Here is a 14,930-nt window from a genome sequence, read left to right as displayed (position 1 = left end):
AGTCTGTCATCTGTTTATCCAGCATTTAGTAGTAATGGTGGAATTACTACAGTTTTGGTTTAGTCAGATAACTCAAAACCTCTCAAGTAGGGGCCTCCCGGGTGGCGCAGTGGTTAAGGGCGCTGTACTGCAGCGCCAGCTGTGCCATCAGAGTTCCTGGGTTCGCGCCCAGGCTCTGTCGTAACCGGCCGCGACCGGGAGGTCCGTGGGGTGACGCACAATTGGCCTAGCGTCGCCCGGGTTAGGGAGGGCTTGGTCGGTAGGGGTGTCCTTGTCTCAGCGCACCAGCGACTCCTGTGGCGGGCTGGGCGCTAACCAAGGTGGCCAGGTGTTTCCTCCGGCGCATTGGTGCGGCTGGCTTCCGGGTTGGATGTGTGCTGTGTTAAGAAGCAGTGCGGCTTGGTTGGGTTGTGTATCGGAGGACGCATGACTTTCAACCTTCGTCTCTCCCGAGCTCGTACGGGAGTTATAGCGATGAGACAAGATAGTAGCTACTACAACAATTGGACACCATGAAATTGGGGAAAAAAAGGGAAAAAAAAAACAAACTCTCAAGTAATTAATTCAAACAAAACGGTTGAGTATATTAATCTTGTATATGCCATGCCATATTCTAGTATTCTATGCCATGCCAACATCTAGTTTTGAATTATTACTTGCGAGGTATTGCGAGGTATTGAGTTGATGTGAATTCAATGTGAAATCAACAACACGTCACCATATGTCATTGGATTTAGGTTAAAAGTTTGGTGAAAAAAGACAATTTCCTTATATTGATGCCTTTTTGCAAATCCAATTAGTTTTTCACGTTGATTCAATGTCATAATATGTATTTTGGGGGGTAGAAATGACATGGAAACAACGTTGATTCAACCAGGTTTTGCCCAGTGGGTGTTAATGCAAAATAACTCAAATCAGTTTGTATGTACAGTCAAATACCACTGATGAGCCTTTTGATGCACAGATAACGGTAGTCCTGTCCCTGTCATGGTACCAAACAGACCAGTTCTGGGCCAGTGTGCCTGAAAACCGCGATTGAAAACGTCATTGACCTTGTGATGAGAAAAAACACTGATGGATATTATTAACTGAAACAAAGATAAAATGTACCTGGCAGGGAGAGTAGAGTTAACATAGATAACTAGACTGTACTGACAGTGCATAGTGGCTTTAGCCTGTAGGAAGGAGAGTTGTATTCCAGAAAATATATCATCAATACAATCTTTGATCCAAGAACGTAGTACCAACATCTCTGCTGTGTTATCTGCACAGCAGTGGCTGGGCAAATTATTCTTATTGAGTACTGGGGAATGGTGTAGGAGTACTGATGTCAACATAAAACATTGATTTAGCTGAAATGACTGTCAAACTTCTGCTTTTTGGAGAGAGAAAAAATTGCAACAGCCACAACAATTCCACAACCAAAGCTACCCAGCTAACCGATAGTTAGAAGAAGGATATGGTTCACTCTGAGAGGCAATACAAAACTAGACAGCTCACAGCAAGGAGATGGAGTGTATAACACATCTGGACTGATTAAGACAAGATAGAATGGAAGAACAGTTTTATGATCAAGACAATAACTTCACACTGAAACTCAACAATGTGACTGAAGATGACAGTGGACGATTTTTCTTCAGATTTAAGTCAAATACAAGTAATCACACCCCTCAAGGATTTACAGGATCATTGGGTGTGCACCTGAAAATATCAGGTAAATCTAGATTTATGTACAGTTGAAGTCGGAAGTTTACATACACTAGGTTGGAGTCATTAAAACTTGTTTTTCAACCACTCGACAAATTTCTTGTTAACAAACTATAGTTTTGGCAAGTCAGTTAGGACATCTACTTTGTGCATGACACAAGTAATTTTTCCAGCAATTGTTTACAGACAGATTATTTCACTTACAATTCACTGTATCACAATTCCAGTGGGTCAGAAGTTTACATACACGAAGTTGGCTGTGCCTTTAAACAGCTTGGAAAATTCCAGAAAATGATGTCATAGCTTTAGAAGCTTCTGTTAGGCTAATTGACATCATTTGATTCAATTGGAGGTGTACCTGTGGATGTATTTCAAGGCCTACCTTCAAACTCAGTGCCTCTTTGCTTGACATGATGGGAAATCAAAAGAAATCAGCCAAGAACTCAGAAAAAAATTTGTAGACCTCCACAAGTCTGGTTCATCCTTGGGAGCAATTTCCAAACGCCTGAAGGTACCACGTTCATCTGTACAAACAATAGTACGCAAGTATAAACACCATGGAACCACATAGCCGCCATACCGCTCAAGAAGGAGAAGCGTTCTGTCTCCTAGAGATTAACGTAATTTGGTGTGAAAAGTGCAAATCAATCCCAGAACAACAGAAAAGGACCTTGTGAAGACACTGGATTATCTTTGTGCTTTCCCCATGCTTGCAAGTAGTTCACAGCCATAGTGAAGAATGATTGGGATGTTTTGAGAAAGCTCTCTTTAGACATGGCTCCATTTTCCTCTAGATCTCTCAGAAGTCCTCTGACCAAAACTGAAATTAAGTTGTCATCACGTCTTGCAGTCAATTTTGCCTCAACGTTTCTCAGAATTGCAGCGGAGTCCACAGCACAGTGGTCCTAGCCTCCAAGCATCTTGAGCATGTCACTGAATACAGTCAAGTTTCCATGGACAAAGTCCAGCCAAAGGTCAATCAGAGGATCTTCGAACATTGTTCGCAGGACAACAGGGCATTTGTCTTCAGAAATAAAAAAGGATTTCAATGGCACATACATTTTCAGCACTCTTTATAGAGCAGGGAGCGAGGACATCCAGCGAACATCGCTGTGTCCTAACATGTTATGGTAATCCTGGCCAACAAACTCACAAAAGCCCTTCAGTCTTTCTACTCTGAAAGTGAAAATATGAACATATTCAAATATCTTTGTGAGCAGGTACTCAACATCATATCCAAAGCTGTTCTGACCGTGTTATGAATGATTTGTGTAGGAAAACCAATCACCTCCCGCTGCAGAGCATTTTTAACTTTGGTATGGACATTGACCCTCCCAGCCTATTCAGCCCTCCAAAGTTGGTATTTGTTGTCGGCAGAGAATGTTTTCCAGCTTACATTTTTGGATGACCACCAGGACCTCAGCTGCAATTTCCTCTGCTGTTTCTCCATTCAATTCAACAAAACAAAGCAGTTTTGTTTCCACAGGTGTGCTGCCATCATCTATCTTACAATATCTGACTACTATTGGCAGCAGCTTTACATGTCCATGATTGGACGCATCAATGGACAGGGACACAAATTCAACCTGGTCTAGGTCCTGTGTTACCAAAGTAGTTGCCCATGTTACTCACTATGGCGTCACATTTTGTCCTAGTTTGTCCTGGTTCATAAAGCTTCCTTGTAAGTTGTGCTGTGCAGCGAATAGAGCTGTAACTATGATTGTGTCTCATAGTGTGGTATGCAAAGATACCCTCCTGCACAGCTAAACCATTTTCTTCTTGGGAAGGCTCTACCTTCTTGAAGAATGTGGTGACAGAGAACATACCAACACGGGCAATCAGAGAGGCTTTATGCTTTTCGTCTGCTGATGTTCTACCACTGCTGTTCTTCCCCGGCTGCCAGTTGAAAGAGAGGATGCAGTGAACCATTCGATCGTCTTGACCTGAGCGTATTAAATGGAAATCCTCTCATCATGTTTATCATGCTCTCCTTGTGCCACTCTTAATTACTCTCTTGGCTTTTTATTCTCCTCCAATCTTTCTCCTCCTCTTTTCTTCACTCGTCTTCCTTTCCTTCTCTTCACCTTTCCACCTCACTCTTCTACACTCATTGCTTCACTCTTTTTACTCCCTTCATTTTTCCTTCTCCTTCCTCTCCAATCTGTATTAATAAATAGCATACTATTAGATAACCAAAGTATAACCTAGCTAGCTAACTTAGTCTACATAGCTAACGTTAGCTAGCATAACCTATTTAAAACCTTATAGAGCAGATAATCTATCTATATAATAAATTGTGACATTATAACATCACTACCTAGTATCTCAAACGATTGTAATTTACCTGGCTTGAAAAGACGTTTGTGGTGATGTTGTGGATTCACTTGATACTTGCTAGCTTCTGGCCAAGTTTTCCACAGCAGTTTTCTCTAAAACTATCGCGAGCAAGAAGTTAGTAGAAGAAGAAGAGTGAATGAAGCTGCTATAGAGAGCAGCCCCCTCTGTTGGCCTAAACAAGCACAACGCGATTGAGACGTCAACCCATAGGCTCTGCTGCCCGGTCTTTCTTGCCAAGTAAAATATTTCACTTTGCGGTCTGTTTTTATTGCACAGTTAAAAACGGGGACATTTCCGGGGACAGCTCCAGCCGGGGACAGGCCGCCAAAAACGGGGACTGTCCCCGGGAAACGGTGACGTCTGGTCACCCTACTGTACATGTCATCATACTAAACAATTAAGGTATTACCTAATGTACAGTAGGGTGGCCAGTTAATAACCCTTCAACATGTCCTATATTTGTTAGAAATGTTTCTTCTTCATGTCAGTCTTATCCCTAAAGTTAAATGAAAATGGTCCTGTTAAGGAGAGAGACAACGTCACCCTGGCCTGCACCTCCACCTGTAAACTTCCTCAAATGGAGTTCCTCTGGTTTAAAGAAGGCCGCCCACTCCCTGGTGTCCCTGGTGGGCAGTATTTCCTAGGTCCACTTTCCCCTAATGACACTGGGTGCTACTCCTGTGGTCTGGGGTAAGGCATATCTACACCAATACTGCTGGATGTGAGATGTAAGTCAGCAATAAATGTTGGTTTGAAGCGATTTTTTCAGTAGTCAGCTATCTTCAAGTTGTTGCATTCTCTTCGCAGTGGCCAATGTAAATTTCAGTTGGCTTGGTTGATTCATTGTCTGTATTTACGTATAAACACAGTACTATTAATATACAGTCAAATTAATACACAAAGCACAATGTACATCTGCTTCCAGATGCTCCAAGGGGCATTTCTGTTAAGGTCAGCCCGAGCCCCGAGGTAGTGAAAGGCAGTCATCTGACTATGACCGGCAGCAATAATGCCAACCCTGCAGCAGAGACCTACACCTGGTTTCAGAGGTCAGGACGGCACTAAGCACTAACTACACTAAGATTAGGGACGGGGAAAGAACACACCTTCAACAAAATCGATTCTGATGACAGTGGACTGTACTTCTGTATGGCCCAGAAAGCCCTTGGATCACAGACCTGGAGGTGAAAGTTAAAGGTACTGCAACACTTCTGCACTTATTTTATGTCACGCTGTTGTTATGTCTGTCCTGTGTATCTCAACAAAACAATGGCATGCAGACAGGGATATGAAGTTACAGTATATGATGTTGCATGTCATCTGTGGAATATCTTTGGAGTGAATATTTTATATACAAAACCATAGTCTGATCAGTTTTAGTAGTGTATTTTCTCTTGTGTTCCAGAATCAGCCCATTTAATGGTGGTCCTGGCAGCATTTGGGGCTCTCTTCCTTGTCACAGCGGTGATTGTGGTGCTCAACATTTACATAAAAAGGTGAGTGTTTTGAAAATGCGTAACAAAGAACTAAACATATATTATAGTGCACTGAAGGGCCCCCTCTCCCCTATCTTCTTTAGAAATGTACATAATTCCATTCCCCTCCCTCTTTAGCTGTGTATACAAATGAAAATACACTGTCTACAGGCTTGATGTCCCCCAGAGGGGCGATGAGAGCAGTGTAGCTACTCAACCGTAACATTGATTGTTAGAGGCTACTTTGTCGTCTTCACCTCGTGTTGATTTTCTGGGTCGTAACCAATGTAGACCTAAACACTCGGGTAAAAAGAGGGGCTTTTTCATCATAGTGAAACTCTCTCTGAGCTCTCGGGCATGGCTAGTTATGAGGCAAAGCATCAACAAAACCATGATCTCGTTAGAAAACAAAAAATAATGTTCATATCTTAACAAAAATATTATCTTCACCCTTCACCTGACACAAACAGTGTGAAAGCTCTTCAAGTTACAATAATATGCCACAAGTTTTGAGGGAGTGTGCAATTGGCATTCTGACTGCAGAAAAGTCCAACAGATCTGTATAGCCAGAGAATTGAATGTTCATTTCTCTACCATAATCCGCCTCTAACGTTGTTTAAGAGAATTTGACAGTACATACAGCCAGCCTCACAACCGCAGACCACATGTAGCCACACCAGCCCAGGACCTCCACATATGGCTTCTTCATCTGTGCGGATCAGCTGAGGAGGGGGGAGAGGGGGGTCCTGAGGAGTATTTCTGTCTTTAAAAAATTATTTTGTGATTGGCTGGGCTTGGCTCCCCAGTGAGTGGACGTGGCTCCCAAATAGTTGGGCCTACAGTGCCTTGCGAAAGTATTCGGCCCCCTTGAACTTTGCGACCTTTTGCCACATTTCAGGCTTCAAACATAAAGATATAAAACTGTATTTTTTTGTGAAGAATCAACAACAAGTGGGACACAATCATGAAGTGGAACGACATTTATTGGATATTTCAAACTTTTTTAACAAATCAAAAACTGAAAAATTGGCCGTGCAAAATTATTCAGCCCCTTTACTTTCAGTGCAGCAAACTCTCTCCAGAAGTTCAGTGAGGATCTCTGAATGATCCAATGTTGACCTAAATGACTAATGATGATAAATACAATCCACCTGTGTGTAATCAAGTCTCCGTATAAATGCACCTGAACTGTGATAGTCTCAGAGGTCTGTTAAAAGCGCAGAGAGCATCATGAAGAACAAGGAACACACCAGGCAGGTCCGAGATACTGTTGTGAAGAAGTTTAAAGCCGGATTTGGATACAAAAAGATTTCCCAAGCTTTAAACATCCCAAGGAGCACTGTGCAAGCGATAATATTGAAATGGAAGGAGTATCAGACCACTGCAAATCTACCAAGACCTGGCCGTCCCTCTAAACTTTCAGCTCATACAAGGAGAAGACTGATCAGAGATGCAGCCAAGAGGCCCATGATCACTCTGGATGAACTGCAGAGATCTACAGCTGAGGTGGGAGACTCTGTCCATAGGACAACAATCAGTCGTATATTGCACAAATCTGGCCTTTATGGAAGAGTGGCAAGAAGAAAGCCATTTCTTAAAGATATCCATAAAAAGTGTTGTTTAAAGTTTGCCACAAGCCACCTGGGAGACACACCAAACATGTGGAAGAAGGTGCTCTGGTCAGATGAAACCAAAATTGAACTTTTTGGCAACAATGCAAAACGTTATGTTTGGCGTAAAAGCAACACAGCTGAACACACCATCCCCACTGTCAAACATGGTGGTGGCAGCATCATGGTTTGGGCCTGCTTTTCTTCAGCAGGGACAGGGAAGATGGTTAAAATTGATGGGAAGATGGATGGAGCCAAATACAGGACCATTCTGGAAGAAAACCTGATGGAGTCTGCAAAAGACCTGAGACTGGGACGGAGATTTGTCTTCCAACAAGACAATGATCCAAAACATAAAGCAAAATCTACAATGGAATGGTTCAAAAATAAACATATCCAGGTGTTAGAATGGCCAAGTCAAAGTCCAGACCTGAATCCAATCGAGAATCTGTGGAAAGAACTGAAAACTGCTGTTCACAAATGCTCTCCATCCAACCTCACTGAGCTCGAGCTGTTTTGCAAGGAGGAATGGGAAAAAATGTCAGTCTCTCGATGTGCAAAACTGATAGAGACATACTCCAAGCGACTTACAGCTGTAATCGCAGCAAAAGGTGGAGCTACAAAGTATTAACTTAAGGGGGCTGAATAATTTTGCACGCCCAATTTTTCAGTTTTTGATTTGTTAAAAAAGTTTGAAGTATCCAATAAATGTCGTTCCACTTCATGATTGTGTCCCACTTGTTGTTGATTCTTCACAAAAAAATACAGTTTTATATCTTTATGTTTGAAGCCTGAAATGTGGCAAAAGGTCGCAAAGTTCAAGGGGGCCGAATACTTTCGCAAGGCACTGTACATATCGGTCTATGTCAGAACTGTTGCTGTTAAAATACAATCAATATTTTATTCTGAATTGGAATAAACTGATTGATCACATCACACAGATGAATAACAGAACACACCCACATGCTTTTTGATAGTGTAACCCTAAGTAACAGTACAGATGAAAAATTATCAGGCCTACTGTACATCTTACTGGATAAATTATTGTTATATTGTTGAAAGTTAAGAATAAAAATGATTATTGTATTTTAACAGCGACAGTTCCAAACTAGACCAGTTTTCAACAATAATTTCTACAGTAAGATGTAAAGTAGGCCTGATCACTTTTCATCTTCATCTGTACTGTTACTAGCTTGCTTTGGCGAATGTTAGCTATTATCTGTGTACAAGGCCAGGGGATTCTTTGAAATAGAAACTTACATCTACTAACATTACTATGAGAGTTAGTACTCCCTTTTTTCTGCTTATCATCCATCACCTGTTATAAAATGACAGCAATGCCTTGCTAGCTGACTTACTTTCCAACTGTCAAAGCACTGTCAACTGAAGCATTCTGCCCTGTTCTGAAAGAACTCCCTGGGTTTACCATCATGCAGTGGATGTTTGGTCAGGATGTGTCGTTTTATCAATTTGTTCGTTATGAGAGACTCATTACAAAGCACTTCCCAGCATAATACACATTGTGGGCGCTCCTCGTTATAAGTTTGTATGAAAGAGAGAGAAACTCATCACTGTACATGCGTTTCATGACAATTGAGCTCAGTCAGAACTTGTGGCTAGCATGAGTCCATTTCATGACAGGGGTGAGTAATGGCGAGTGGGAATATCAAGTCAGTGGCTTGAACGACAGCACTGCATCGTGTGTGTCGCGGAGTGATCTTCAAGAAAACTGCCTTCAAAAATATCAGGTAAACTGCGAAGCAAACGGGCATCTCCCTCTCACACTTGCGCAGCTGCCAAACTGAGCAGAAACCGCTGCTAAGCAGAGAGTGCACTGAACAGAGGGTGCAGATGCACTTGGACAAATCAATTCCAGTAATTAATGAAATAGTTATACATTTACTGACACGTCGCGACCCACCATATTTTAAGAAATGCTGCTCTACAGTCTCATCCTGAACGTTGCATAATTCGTAAAACTGCACAAACCCGGGTCTAATTAATCATACCGTACCACACCAATTGAGTTGATTATTTATTTACTAACAATCTAAATGATAATATAAGATACACATACACGAACACACAGTCTAGGCTATTGATTAGAACATCATACAATGAAACAGGCTCCTAGCAGACCAACACAATGTGACAGGTGTTACACGAGATGGGGATTTAGAAAGAGAGCGCATGAGAGAAAAGCACACTTGGATACATTTATAAACTACGCTTAGTTTAGCCCCAACATCTTGCCCCAAACTGCTGCTCTTATGGTTCAGAATTATAATGATGTAATTACTTGTTGAAGGTCTCCGTTAAGTATCTCTTGGACCGAGTTCCGCTTAGTGGAAAAGATTTGGCTGATGTAAATGATTAGTTATTGGAGAAACAAGACCAAGATGAGACTCTGGACAAGGCGGATACGGTATATTAGAGGCCTTTAATCAAGCATAATAATATCTGGCAAACGTGCAGCACGGCTCCTATTCGTCCAACCCTTAGGGAGCTTTCGGAAAAAGAGGAGGTACGACATATTTGGGCAGTACATTTATACATTGAAATGACGTAGGTAGATTCTAGTAGTCCTGGCTCCTGGTTGGTTGTTCGTAGGTGATAGACAGTCCTCTCCAGCCTGGCGTCAGTATCCCATTGGTTCTCGACAGAGTTCTTTGTCTTTGGAGCCCATCCCAAAGGGTTTTGAGCAGTGTATATTTATGGGTTGTCAGTGTGTTTTATCTTAAACCCCCACCCTGGTGGGGGTTTCCCGTGCAGTTAGTATATTGAGAAACAGAGAGAGAGGGAGGGTATAACACAGAGTACAAGACAAAATTGTATGGTTAAGCCCAGGCAGACAACAGTCAGTGAATGCGTCATTACATGTTTTAATATGTTATTACAACACCTCCTCTTCACGTCTATTAGACGTGACAAAAACTAAAAGTAAGAAAAATAGAATAGTCAATTTTAGGAAATTTGTAGTCCCCCTCTTCACGTCTCCAAAGAGACGTGAAAATTACTCATATGTGCATGTTTCAAACTCCACCAGAGGATCCTCCTGTTGTAGGAGGGGGAACATCAGTGCAGGGTCATTATTTGGTGCATTATTTGGTGCAATAGCAGAAGTAATAACTCGAGAAAGCAGGGAGCGGGCACATGGGATGCAACAACAGCCACAGAGGGTTAATATTGCAACAAACACAGAGATAGAGACCAGAATAGAAGAGACCAGGACCTTATATTTACCAAATGCATCCATCCAGGAGTCCCACGTGCTGGTATCAACCCTAGAGTGGGATTTCATTTTACCATTCAGGGTACGTAGTCCTTCTAACGCAACAGTGAGACTGCCATCAGAGGCTGTGTTATTGGGGATAAATGTGCAACATTGCTCCCCAAACATAAAACATATCCCACCCTTCTCAGCCAGCAACATGTCAACGGCAATGCGATTTTGAAAAGCCATAAGGGAGGTAGCCGCCAGTTGACCATGTACGGCCTCAAAACCTTGTTGAGTCCAGTTTCCTAATTTTTGGACATTGAAATGTATATAGTTAATGCGGTCAACATTTTTATTCACAGTGCACCACCAGCAGAGAGATGATTCAAAACCTGCGGCGACCTGGTCCACCAGCTTGTACTCATCAGGGACCCCCCTAGGAACACCTATAGCATCAATATATGTGGGATCCCCAACAGTCAGGGCTGCTTCCCGCTTGGTTCTGGTAGGCAGAAACTGTGGGTCCACAGCCTGTATCCGGGTCACCAAATCACCCACACCTATAGGGTAAACAGAGATAGGCAGTAGAAGTGTTACAAGCGCACAAGTACCCGTAGCCTTATTGGGAGGTCTGTCAAAAAGCCGAGGTCCCCCACACCACCACCAGATGTCAGCCCTGATCACTGGCTTAAAAACACCAACTACTACGATAGTATTAGTACACCAACCAACAGGGAGCAAACCTAACTGTAGTATACCCCCTGTCATGTTGATACAGGAGAATTCGGCCCTGGCAACATCAGAGGAAAATACTGGTGCCCTGTCCGTAGCGGAGACAACAGGGTAAACTGCATCCCACAAGAAACAATTACCAGTCGGATTGTCTTGGTCCATAAGGGGCATTAAACATCCGATCTCGACAGTAGCCGGGACAATGCGGAGCAATGGTCGGGCACCCATGCAAACTACACAACTATTGGGGGTTGTATTGGCTGCTTGTTCGGTCAATAATAGCCAATTGTTAGACAAACCTGAGATACCTGTAGCAACCCGAATGTTCTCATCCGGGGTAGGGGTGGTGACCACTAAAACAGCAGAACCCCACCCATCCCTGTGCTGGGGTAGGGTATGTGGCTTTGCCATATCGTCACGCACCGTCACAGAAGTAGGCTGTGGTTGCGGCGTAACACAGATATATAGTGTGAAATGGACTTCAGCCCTGTCGGTATCTACATATGGGGCCAACGTAAAAACCTGACAACCCATAGTGGTCCCAGGTCGTACAATCAGCTTTAGTTGAAAACCAGTGCGTGAAAATGTAAGCCGTTTGCGCCAGGCAAGAACAACCCGTCCCTTGGAATAGCTGGACCAGTCATGCCCTGTTTCCGCCACCAGGTTTTTCCAAGACCACTCACCATATCCCCCTTTGGTTATATACCAGTTAAAACTGGAATAGGTCCAGGCAGGTAGCCCCAAACTATTTTGCGCATGACCCAAAAGGCCCCAAGGCAGGTAAACGGTGGTGGTGGCATTGAAAGGCAAACACAAGGTGGTGCTCTTCAACTCCTGGGGGGTGCACTTAGTGACCCCCACCTCACGCCTAGAAACGGTATGGTCTTGTGGTAGATAAGAGGGAAAAGAGAGAGAGTTAGTTTCACCTGGCAGAGTAGAATTCAGTGTGTGAGTCTGTAGTGGGTGCATCTGTTGGTCTATAAGCCATGTGAGTGTACATACAGCGACTCCTCCCATGAGAAGAAAAATAACAAACAGGGGTCCGGAGATCCCCAACCGTTCCCAAGGAGTACGGTGTGACTTAGTCAGTGAATATGGGGCTGAACCTCCCATTTTCCCTGACTAAGGAGGTGCAAGATTTGGGGCCGAATGTAGACCACTTAGGTCGGTTCTGACTTCCGTCAGTGTGCGGGAAGGGGTTGGAGCTGGTGTACAATGTGTGAGGTGGTGCCAAGGTGCGCCCAATTTACCTTTGACCTGGACTGAGTGTGAAGTAACCTCCTTCACTTCGTACGGACCAGTCCTCCTGGGTTCCAGCCACTTTCTCTTGTGGACCTTTCCCCTTACACAGTCTCCAAGTTTTACCTTCAGTGGTGGCGTGTCCCCCGGCAGCTCCCCCTCCTGGACCTTGTGAACCTGGGTAGAGAGTGCTGCAGAGAGAACCGTCAGTTTTTTCACATAATTAGACATTACAATTTATTGCACATCAAGGGCGGGCATATGACCTCCCTCCCTTGGTGGGCCAGGCATGACTCTACCAGTCATTATCTCATGAGGAGAGAGATGGGTGCCTGATCCTGGTGAGGCTCTCATGGCCATCAACGCCAGGGGCAGGGCTTCGACCCATTTCAACTTCGACCCGGCACATACGTTTGACTTGCGCGTTCCATGAGATCTTGGGATTGTGGCCTATAACTGACTTCGCATCCTCCCCCGCCGCTGGAATTGCCTCTACCCATTTGGAAAACCTATCCACCATCACTAATAGGTATTGTTTCCCATTAACCACCTTATCCGCCCCCATGTCTGTGTATTCTATGCTAATATCCTGAAATCATGCATTAGGTAATGGGTATGAGCCCATTGGTGTTCGATATGGTTTCTTTGGGTTGTGTCTGTCACAAACATTGCATTCGTCACAAAATAAATCATAAAATAAATAAGTCAGTCATATTTTTTATGTGAGGGCCTTTTGGAGGGTCTTTAGTTTGCCTTCGTGTGTGTGGGGCCATGTGCTTCTCATAAAAGTTCTGGGTCCATCAGTGTGGACTGCTTCATGGGCATGGGCTGAGTCTCTATAGATATTCACAGTCTTTCCTTTTCCTCTGATGAGGGCCTGCGTCAATCCGATGATTTCAGCTAATTGGGCCGATGCTGGTTGAGGGATGATGGCTGATTGAAGGGTGACATCACGAGGTGAGCTGTTTTTTTTTCAATAGCTTTTGCTACTGCAGCAACGTATCTGGAGCATGTTGTCTGTTCTACCTCAATGTGGTTAAGTTTGGAAGAGTAGTACATCAAGACCCTTCTCTCCCCCTCTTGTTTCTGGAATAGGACGGATGAGGTAAATCCTTCCCTTTCAGAAACATCCAAATGGAACTTGTTCTTGTAGTCAGGTGCAGTCAGAGCTGCTGCCGCTGATAGATCTGTTTTCAGGAGTGCTATGGCTGTTGATGTTTCAGGCATTTTGGCCAGTACACTTCTGGGGTTTCAGACAGTGTGGGCATCTTTTATGGCCAGGGCATGGTGTTCCCTGCCATACCTTGAAACTGTGGTTGGTTGTAATCTTGCTGTTGCTGCTGCATGTGGCTGGGCCCTGGGTGGTTGTATTGTAGAGGAGGGGGTCCTCTTCCCCCTCCTCATCCTGTGTTCGTGGCTTTGGGTAGTAGTGTTTTCATTGCAGTTGGTGTAGCCATGTAGAGGCTCCTCCATGTAGGCTGGGCATCTGTCCCATCAAAGCGGTCTTCCAAGGCTGGTACTCAACGAAGCATGGATCAGCTGCTGGGCGTAGGGGAAGTTGGCAGGCCCCTTCCTGCTCCTTTCAGTGCTTGTGTCAAGCCTATGATTTCAGCTAATTGTCTGTGTTTGGAGTAGAGGAGAACTGAATAAGATCGTGACCTTCTCTCTTTAGGAGGCCCGGTTGAGATCCACCTTCCCTTCCTTGTGGGTAGTTCAGCAGGGACCCACCTGGGCCTTGTAGTGCTGTGGGGCTTGAGCAATCGGGCCTTTCTTCACAGACGAGGTGGCCTTCTTGAATCCCCACAGTCATGTTCCCTTTTAGCTGTCCTCCCTGCACCATGAAGACCGGGGCCTGTATGGCTGCTGGTGTGGTGTGGGTTTTTAAATGGGTTGTGTGGGAGGTATGCGAATGGATTTTGTGAATAGGGAGGTGGCACTTCAGTCTTCTCTTCCTGTGTCAGTGGCGGGTATAGAGAGAGCGGGGCCGATGGGGTGGTCACGGTGGGCGGTGGTGTGTTGTGGTTGTTGATTGTGCCTTCTCTGACGTCATCTGAGGCCCCAGCAAGCACCCCCATCATATCAGGTTTATTTTGTGGGCGTGTCCTTTTTGTCTCCTCTATTGCCCATGTCCCTATTCTCAGCTCCGCCTCCGCTCTCTCTCTCTCCTTCGTTCCTTTTTTCTTGAAAAAATGGCTGCTATTCTTTTCTGCCTCACTCTCTTTCCATAGTGCTGAGTTGTTCCCTTGATGGGGCAACTCCACTAGTGTAACCTGCCTGGGTCCATCTTAGCCTAATTTCCCCCCATATCTTCTTTATTGATTTATATTCCTGTTTTCCTCCTGGCCTTTCCTGTATTCTCTGATCTAAATATTCATTGAATTTGAGTTTGGGAACGGTAATTGAGGCCATATTGACGATTCACTATGTCTGGGTCCGATAAAAAATTATGTAAAACAATTAAAAACAACTAAATGTGCTAACAAGACATTGCACTATGGCCCTCCGCAACTATGTGCACTTAGCCCGTCACTTGGTCGAAACCAGCGATGTATCCCTGGTGCCCACACAGACTTATCTCTCGTGTCTCACCCTCGTGCACACAGAGTTTTGTAG

General features: G+C 44.2%; 1 protein-coding gene across 1 annotated transcript in view; it reads left to right on the top strand.

Annotated features, from left to right (window-relative positions):
* The window catches only part of LOC110512327 (CD276 antigen), a 111,101-nt gene that overhangs the window by 74,650 nt on the left and 21,521 nt on the right, over positions 1 to 14,930 (top strand). The gene's annotated exons all lie outside the window — the stretch shown is intronic.

Source organism: Oncorhynchus mykiss, chromosome 3 (genome assembly GCF_057628025.1).
Source record: "Oncorhynchus mykiss isolate SJ-2025 chromosome 3, ASM5762802v1, whole genome shotgun sequence".
Lineage (NCBI taxonomy): Eukaryota > Metazoa > Chordata > Actinopteri > Salmoniformes > Salmonidae > Oncorhynchus > Oncorhynchus mykiss.
This window is presented reverse-complemented; position numbering and strand designations above follow the sequence as displayed.